Source organism: Nannospalax galili, unplaced genomic scaffold, assembly GCF_000622305.1.
Source record: "Nannospalax galili isolate Female #2095 unplaced genomic scaffold, S.galili_v1.0 scaffold225, whole genome shotgun sequence".
NCBI classification, from domain to species: Eukaryota; Metazoa; Chordata; class Mammalia; order Rodentia; family Spalacidae; genus Nannospalax; species Nannospalax galili.
In genome coordinates this window covers 1,681,989-1,692,085 of record NW_008352653.1, presented here as the reverse complement: position 1 = coordinate 1,692,085, position 10,097 = coordinate 1,681,989, and positions in this window count along the sequence as shown.

The following is a 10,097-nucleotide window of genomic DNA, read 5'->3' as shown; positions in this document are numbered from 1 at the left end:
CTAGAAACTGTTATACTAAGTGAAGTAACACAGATTTGTGGATCCTAGCACCAAATCCTTATAAGTGAGTGTACATCCTGATGTAACTTCAGGAACCAGGAAGATGGAAGGAAACCATGTAGGTAAAGGGAAAGAAGGAACCCGAGGGAGAAGAATAGTAGGGAATAAGCATTACTAAGGGAGAAGTGTGTAAAAATGGGGTAAAGGGGAGGGGGAAAAGGAGGGCTGTACAAAGAACTATGGGAATAAAGGGAAAGAAGGAGTTCAAAAGAGGTGGGACCATAGCATACAAAAATTATCAAGGGGAAAATAGGAACACTTTAAATGGGAAGGGCAGAGAGGGAGATAAGACAGGGAGAGAAAGAGGAGATATAAATACTGCCTAAGTGGTATTTAAAAAAAAAAACAGGGAGTCGGGCATGGTGGCTCACACCTTTAATCCTAGCACTCGGTACTCAGGAGGCAGAGGTAGGCAGATCTCTGTGAGTCCAATGCCAGCCTGGTCTACATAGTGTGTTCCAGGCCAGCTGGGGTACAGGGAGACTCTGTCTCAAGAAGACAAAAAAAAACCCCACAGGGAATTATATTAGTCCAAAATCCTATTGAAAAATTACACAAACTACATAGCAAGAAACAGTGCCACACAGGAGAAACCTTCCTTTGAGTTGTTGGCCAGGGTAGTCCAAGAGACTCTCAAAATTACACAGGCTATATTGCCACAGTCCTTGATTGCCTCCCAGAACTTGATGGTAAGACCCTATTGCTGAAGACAGGACATACTTTGGACACAGGATTTGGAGCAGTGGAGCTGGAAATGACCTGGAAGCCACCTCCCCTGAAGGCTTGTCATAGCTTTGGAGAGCACTATGCAAGCTAGTAAGGGAGAACATCAATTGATGGTCCAACCCTAGCTTCAAGGCCTGAAAACCACATCAGTGACCAGCACAGCAAACGACATTGGTGCAGTAGTGGCACTTTTATCTTAGGGGTAATCAACAGCTAGATAATTGGACTTAAAACCCACTAAACAGGAGGAACCTCATGTGTGGTACTGTAAACCTAGCCAAATACACATGGCTGGAGAGGTCATAGATCTTAGAGAAAACCCAAGGCTCTCATATCCCTAGACAAATGTAATTTCTTACTATGTGCAAAATATGGATCCTAAAATTTAAAGACAAGTATCCCAGTCACCACCCATCAAAGTAGCTTCTTTTTCAACAGACGGAGATTATTACAGAGTTACACCACTGGTCACATACAGAGATTCTCTGTGAATTGGCCAAGCCTAAGTGGCATATCTAGAATGCAACTTCTACACCTAAGACTCATGAAACATAGAACAAGGGATGAAGAGAACCCTAATGCATCTTTCAATTCTCATCAGTGAGGCTCCCTCATGCAACAGAGGGCCAGGAACACAAAAGGCCACAAATGGCCAAAACCCAGAGAACAAGAACTGGCAGAGTGTGGGTCCTTGGACAGGTCTCCTATATTGAGGTCCACCCACCCAAGGCTCAGGGATCATTGTGGAAGAGGGGCAGAAAGATTCTAACAGCCAGGTAGGAGGTGCAGGACCATACATAAATAGTCCTACAGGCACCTGGGACCCTTCTCATGCAAACCTATAGCAATGGTGACAGCATGCACAAGACCCATGCAAACTTAGGCAGATAAAACTCAGCACAACTGTGGAAACAAACAGCAAGCCCCAGTCTTAGTCAAAGAACTATTGGCAGCTGATTACTGCTGGGTGAGAAAGAGCTGATCTTCTTGAAGGGAGAGACTCTAGATAGGCTGACTAAACTCCAGTGGATGAACTTGCACTGAAGGACAACTCAGGACACTAACTTTATATAATAGGGCTTAATACAAATGACAGAATGTGCTGGGAGTGGTGGTGCACACCTTTGATCTCAGAACTTGGGAAGCAGAGGCAGGCAGATCTCTTGAGTTCAAGGTCAGCCTGGTCTCCATAGCGAATCCAGGTCAGCTGTGACTACAAGGAGACCCTGTCTCAAAAAAGACTAAAAAATAAAAGATACTCTGACTTACACACACACATACCTATACATTCACAAACATATCTACACACATTCACAAGAAAAATATTGACTAGCAGTTGTGTGTAAGCTGTTCCCAATGTAAGACCATATGCAAAATGTATGTTCACAGAAGATGCTCAAGGACATCATTAAAAATAGAAGTTCAGCCAGGCGAAGTGGTGCACACCTTTAATCCTAGCACTTGGGAGGCAGATGCAGGCTGATCTCTGTGAGGTCAAGGACAACCTGGTCTACATAGTGAGTTCCAGGCCAGCTGTGGCTACAAAGAGACCCTGTCTCAAAAAATAATAAGACTGGAGAGATGGCTCAGCAGTTAAGAGCACTGGCTGCTCTTGCAGAGGACCCCGGTTTGGTTCCTAGCACCTACCTGGCAGCTAACAAACATCCTTAACTCCAGTTCCAAGGAATCCAACGCCCTCTTCTGACCTCTTTGGGTACTGGATGACACAGGTGCACTTACATATATGCAGGCAATGCACTCATAGACATAAAAAGTAAAAATAATAAATAAAAATAAATACATATAATAACATCAGATCTTTCAGCAGAAAAGCATGCAGTGATCTACTTCAAGCCCCCAAAGTAAATAACTGTTAATCAAGATTGCCACAGCCAGTATAGTTATCAAATCAACAGATAGTCATTTTGAGACAAGCACAAATTAAAGCAATTCATAAGCATTAGGCCAGTATTGCAGAAATACTTAAAGGAATCCTATACACAGAGGAAGAAGAAAGCCTCAATCTCAAGAACACACAAAAGAATAAATTTTATGGGGCTGGAGAGATGGCTCAGCAGTTAGGAGCACTGGCTGCTCTTGCAGAGGACCCAGGTTCAGTTCCCAGCATCCATATGATGGCTAACCACCATCTTAATTCCAGTTCCAAGGGATCCAGCACCCTCTTCTGGTCTCTATAGACACTGCACAACACAGGTGCACTTAAATATATGTAGGCAAAACATTCATACATACGTAATAAGAAAAAATAATCCCCCCATTTTTTTCTTTGTATTTTTGAGACGGGGTCTCCCTATAGCCCCAGCTGGCCTGGTACTCACTATGTAGACCAGGCTAGCCTCGAACTCACAGAGATCCACCTGCCTCTGCCTCCAGAGTGTGGGGATTAAAGGCATGTGCCACCACGCCCAACTCAAACAAATTTTTTTAAGGAATTTCATGAGAAGATGAGCAAAGGGCAATTGGGAATCAATTGTATCCAGCTCAGAAAATACCTAATACCAAGATGAGAGAAAGGAAATAACAAATAATTGAGCCAGCCTAAAGAACAACATCAATATTACAGGAATCAGCTAAACCCTCTCAATATTAATAATTCTGAATATAGGAGAGTGCCTGATCTAGCCTCGGTCTGGTGTAGGGGCTCAGAACTCAGCAGATAGCCTGAGAGTACCTGGATCCAGCCTCCACATGGTGATGGAATCCCACTGAAATGGGCTAACGGCCCACAGAAAACAGATGATGCAGAGACCCAAAAGTTCAGTGCCTTACCACAATGGGAGGAAGATCATTCCCTGCCCACCACCCCGTCCAGGGCTCAGGGACTTTTGCAGAAGAAGTTGGCTGAAAGAATGTAAGAACTGGAGGAAGAGGTCGAGTGTTAACTGGAATTATCCTGTGATCACTAAGCCGGCAAGCTATAGTCACACCTCCTTCCCAAGCTCATCAAGGAGTCAAGGGGGAGTCAGTTACCCCTCCCACCCAATCAGTCAACTTTAGCTGCATGCGAGGGGAGGGGCTAAGGATATATAAGTCGAGAACACCATGAGGCACCTCTCTCACAATTTTGTGTGGCTGTCAGGAAGTCACAGGATCTATATTCAAGTGTGGGCTTTCCAGCCCAGCCGTAAATGGGGGGGGGGCACCCAGTCTTCTGTAAATAAACCCCCACCCTATGCTTTGTTGCCAAGCTCTATAAACTAGTTAGGATTTTCAAAAAAGAGAGAGAGAATAGGAAATAGACTTCCCATAAATTTGTGACTTATAGATCACATTTATTATTTCCCACAGGAAATTTTATGCTTAATGTACATGGTTAATTATGTGCAGCAATAAATGTGTGTCATTTAAATTTTAAAAATTCTGAATATAAATGAGTTGAAATTTCTCTGACTAAATTAAAAAATAAGTTACAACTATTTTATGCCCTTATACAATAAGTATACCCCACTGGCAAATACATACATATACTGAAAGTGAAAGTATGGAAGTCAATATGCTAAGGAAGAGTTGCTATATACTTTTATCTGCTAAAGATACTGCAAGCCAAAATTAGTAAAAATAGATAAAGAATGCCACTACATGTTAATAAAGGGATGACTCCATCAAGGAAGTATAACAGTTTTAAATATATATGCACCAGATGTTGGTGCACTGATTTCATAAAACAAGTACAACTAGGTGATGTCATGCATGCAGTGGTGCATCGGGCTGGAGGAGAATATGGCGGTCTCCACAGGAGTTACAGTTCCCCGTAATTTTTGCTTGTTGTAAGAACTTGAAGAAGGACAAAAAGGAGTAGGTGATGGTATGGTTAGCTGGGGCCTTGAAGATGAAGATATGACACAGAGTGGACAGGCATGATTATTGGGCCACCAAGGGTGGATGCATGGGGCATACCAGTGTTAGCAAACTGGTAAAATCCTATAGCATTAAAGTTGCGCTTCGAGAGCTAAGATGTCTAATGATGTCCAAAAAAAAAAAAAAAAAAAAGAAAAGAAAAAAGAAGAAGCTTCCACAGCCACCAGAAAGACAGACATACAGGTACAACAATTAATTTTAGTGGATCTCAAACTTGTCTTAAATCAACAACCTTATACCCATGTTAATGTGTTGATTAAATATCACAATGCAGGGGGCTGGAGAGATGGCTCAGTGGTTAAGAACACTGGTTGTTCTTGCAGAAGACCCAGGTTCGAATCCCAGCACCCACATGGCAGCTAACAACTGTCCATAACTCCAGTTCAGGGGATCCTATGGCCTCTTCTCTTCTCCGCGGGCATTGCACAACATGGGTACACTTACCTGCAAGCAGGCAATTTGTTTTTGTTCTTTTGGTTTTGATTTTTTGTTTTATGTGTATAATTGTTTTGCCCGCATGCATGTATGTGTACCACATGCTTGCAGTGCCCACGGAGGCCAAAAAGGGGGTCAAGTCCCTCAGAGGTGGAGTTAGAAACAGTTCTTAGCTACCATGTGGGTGCTGGGAACAGAACTCCAGTGCTCTTGATTATTTACTTTTTTATTTATTATTTATTGGTATTTTTGAGACAGGGTCTCCCTGTAGCCCCAGCTGGCCTGAGCTCACTGTGTAGACCAGGCTGGCCTTGAATTCACAGAGCTCTACCTGCCTCTGCTTCCCTAGTGCTGGGATTAAAGGCATGAACCACCATGCCTGGCAAGGCACTGTCATTTAAACATAAACCTGGAATACTCAAAATTGAATTCAGGTTACAAGCGAATACCATGTCAAGGAGTGTGTCAGATGGCAGTGGAAACTTTCATGTTTTTGAAAATTAAATCTCAAGAAGAACAGAAATGGCATGCTTTATCCATCTTACTTAGCGAGCCGCAGTTGAAATTGTTCAAAGTAGCAGGTACTATGAATATTGTCACAAATTGTGTTAATTTTTGAAGAGGTGTGGGTGCTGACTATTAGTAGCATCAAAAATAATTTCAGGATTGTTTTGATACTTGTATTTATAATAAAAGGATGTTTGGCTGGGCATGGTGGCACATGCCTTTAAATCTAGCACTTGGGAGGCAGAGGCAGGCAGACGTCTGTGAGTTCAAGGCCAGCCTGGTCTACATAGTTAGTTCCACGTCAGCTGGGGCTACAGGGAGACCCTGTCTCAAAAAAATAAAAAAATAAAAATAAACAAATAAAAAGATGTTTGGGGGATTGATGAATTTCTGATAAAAAGCTGTTCCCATTTGTTACATGTAAGAGACATGATAATATTTGCTACAGTCTTTGTTTAATAAACCATACTTTTAAGTTAAAAAACAAACAAGTACAACTAGGACAGTTCCATATACAATAATAGTTGATAATATACAATACAGTATGCAATAATAGTTGGTATCCCACTTTCATCAATAGATATGTCATTGACCCAAAACCAATCAAAACAGAAATGTCAGAGTTAAATTATGCCACAGAGCAAATAAGCTTAACATAGAATTAACAGAATATTCTATCCCATAGCTGAGGATTACATACTCTTCCCAGTAACCCATGGAACTTTCTCCAAAATAGATATTAAATTTTAGACCATGAAGCAAGTGTTAACACAAAAATAATTGAAATAATTTGTAGTACTTTATAATGTTATAGTACTAGAACTAGCACTATATTTCTAGTTAATAAAACTAGAAATAAATAGCAAGAGAAACTATAATACTGAACTGATACATGGAGATTGAGCAATATACTCAATCAGAGGGTCCCTAAAGGAGTCATGGACGAAACTGTAAAGTTCATGAAATCAAATGAAAATAAAAGTATAACTTAACAGAAACTTTGTGATACATCAAAGGCAAACCTAGGAGGAAAGTTCACAGCTATGAGTGCTTATGTTACAAAGTTAGAGAGATCTCAAATATGTAACTTAATAAGACCTCAAGGTCTTAGAAAAACAAGAACAAACCAAACCCAAAATCAGTAGATGGAAAGAAATAATAAGAATCAGGGCAGAAATTAATGAAATAGATACTAAAAGAATAATATAAAGAATTAGTGAGGGGGCTGGAGAGACAGCTCACTGGTCAAGAGCACTGACTGTTCTTGCAGAAGACCCAGCCCCAGCTTTGAATCCCAGCACCCTAATAACCATCCATAACTCCAGTTCCAGGGGATCCTATGTCCTCTTCTGTCCTCTGTGGGCACTGCACATCATGGGTGCACTTACACACATGCAAGAGTAACACGCATACACATAAAATTAAAATTTTTAAATTTAAAACATAAAAGAATTAGCCGGGGGTGGTGGTGCACACCTTTAATCCCAGCACTTGGGAGGCAGAGGCAGGTGGATCTCTGTGAGTTCAAGGCCAGCCTGGTCTACATAGTGAGTTCCAGGACAGCTAAGGCTACAGGGAGACCCTGTCTCAAAAAGACCAAAAAATAAAAATAAATAAATAAAAGAATGAATGAAACAATTATTTCTTTGAAAAGATAAACAAGATCAGTAAATCTTTAGACAAAGTAATCATAATAGAGAGAGAAAACCCAGTTAATAAAATCAGAGATGAAAAGAAGGACTTTATAAGAGACAATAGTGAAATCCAGAAGATTGGCCATTAGGGAAAACATTACTATTACATTCTAAAAAGCTGGAAAAATCTATAAGCAATGGATAAATTCCTAAACACACATGGCACACCAAAATTAAATCAAGACAAACAGGTAGATTGAAAAGGACAAGCAGAGAGATTAAGCAGTAATAGTCTCCTAACAAAAAAGACTACTGCTCAATTCTATTTTTATTTTTTTGTATTTTATTTTATTTTATGGTCTTTTTGAGACAGGGTCTCCCTGTAGCTTCAGCTGGCTGGAACTCACTATGTAGACCAAACTGGCCTTGAACTCACAGAGATACGTACAAATACATGGTCATACACACACAATTTTCAATAAAGGGTCTGGAGAGAGATGGCTCAGCAGTTAAGAGCACTAGATGCTCTTGCAGAAGACCTGGGTTCAGTTTTTATCACCCACATGGTGGCTAACAGCCATCTATAACTCCAGTTCCAGGGAATCCAACACCGTCTTCTGGCCTCCATGGGCAGTGTATACACAGGTGCACACACATACATGCAGGCAAACTACTCATAAAATAAAAATAATAAATATTTTTAAATTTCTCAATAAAACACTTGCAAATTGAATTCAATAACAGGAAAAATACCATAGAAAGCCAGGCGTGATGGCACATGCCTGTAGTCCCAGCACTTGGGAGGCAGAGGCAGCAAATCACTGTGTGATCAAGGTCAGCCTGGTCTACAGAGAAAGTTACAAGTCAGCTGGGGTTACAGGGAGACCCTGTCTCAAAAATAAGTAAATAAATAAAAAGTATGTGAAAAGTCTCCACGTATGCCACCAGTGAAATGCAAATTAACCTTGAAATGCAAATTAAGACAACAATGATATACCACTACATACCTACTGGAATAGCTGAAATTTAGAACCATTTTTTTTTTCTTGGTCTTTATGAGACAGGGTTCCCTGTATCCCGAGCTGGCCTGGAACTTGCTATATAGACCAGGCTGGCCTCAAACTCACAGAAATCTGCCTGCCTCTGCCTCCCAAGTGCTGGGACTAAAGGTATGTGCCACCACACCTGGCTGAAATTCAGAACTCTTATACCAAATGTTGAGGATGTGGAGCAACTGGAACTTAATGCTATCCATTGCTGGTAGGAATGTAAAATGGCACCCCCACTTTGGAGAAGTTTAATGGGTTCTTATTAAAAGAAACATCCTAGTGCCAGGAATGAATTACCTCTTTTGGAGTTGTTGGTCAGTGGGTTCCCAAAGACCCCATGAACATTACAAGATAGTGCCATTGCTCCTGGTTACCCTGCAGAACATGATGGCAAGACCCTATTGCTGAAGAGAACACATACTTGAGTCATAGAACATGGAGAAATCAAGCTGATACTGACATGGAAGCTTCATCCTGACTGGCTAGTTGTCATACTGCTGGAAGATAGTACACATGCTATTAGAGGGGGAAAGTAATCGATAGTCTTACTCAGCTGTGAACCGTGTGAGCTACAATAATAAATGGCATAGTAAGTATGCCCATTGGTACAATAGTGGAATGAATGTAATGGGAGTAACCAACCATATTCTGATTGGATTTAAGGCCTACTTCACAAGATGGAACTTAGGCCTAGCGCTGTTAATGGGGCCAAGGACCCAAGGCCAGGTAGGTCCTAGGCCCTATTGGAGAAATTACTGCTATTTTTCTGCTAATTGGACACAATATTAAACTGACTCCCAAAGACTTATTGTTATACCCATGTATAAGTGCATCTCTCAACTCTCCCCAGAGAACTTTCTTCTTGCAGTAAATGGTGATTAACACAGAGACCCACAATTGGTCAACTTGCAGAGAATAAGAGATTGAGGACTTCTCAGCCTTAAATGGGAAATCTATATCACACCCTCTTCTTCCAAGACTCAGGAATCATTGAGAAAGAAGGGGCAGAAAGATTATAAGAGCCAGAGGCAGATGGATGGCTACAGCAAAACAGTGTTTCTGAACACAACAGGGCAGTTGTACATATGAACTGACAATTGCTGCAACTGCATACACAAGACCGTACGAGATCAAGATAGACAAGATCCCAGCATGAGGGGGAGGAGGTCAGGAGTCCCACATCTAGCTGAGGAGCCATGGGCATCTGATGGCTGCTAGGAGAGAGCCATTTTTTTTCAGGGATGCAGGCCCTAAGAGGCTACCCATGCTCCCATAAATAGCCCACACTGACACCACTAAGTGGACTCTGTGGTTTTAAAAAAAGAAGAGAATACATGAAATTGGGAAGTAATAGTGATAGTGGGGATAGGGAAGAAATTGGAGGGGGAAGGAATGGGGGGGTAGATTTGATCAAAACACATTACATGCATATATGAAATTGTCAATAAAAAGAGACATCCTCTTACTATACAATCCAGCAATTGCACTCTTTGATAATTTACCTGTGAATTCAAAACTTATGTCCAAAGAAGAGTTTGCACACAAATGTTTATTGTAGCTTTACTTATAATTGTCCAAGTTTAGTCAGGCATGATGGCATATACCTTTAATCCCAGTACTTGGGAGATGGAGAAAGTAGCATTGGGATTTTGAGACCAACCTGGGATACATAGCAAGTTCTAAGTCAGCTTAGGCTACTATAATAGCAGCAGTAACAACAAAAAAAGTACCCAAACTTTGAAACAACCAAGGCATGCTTCAATATGTGAGAAGATAAGTAAACTGTGATATATCCAGGCAATGGGGT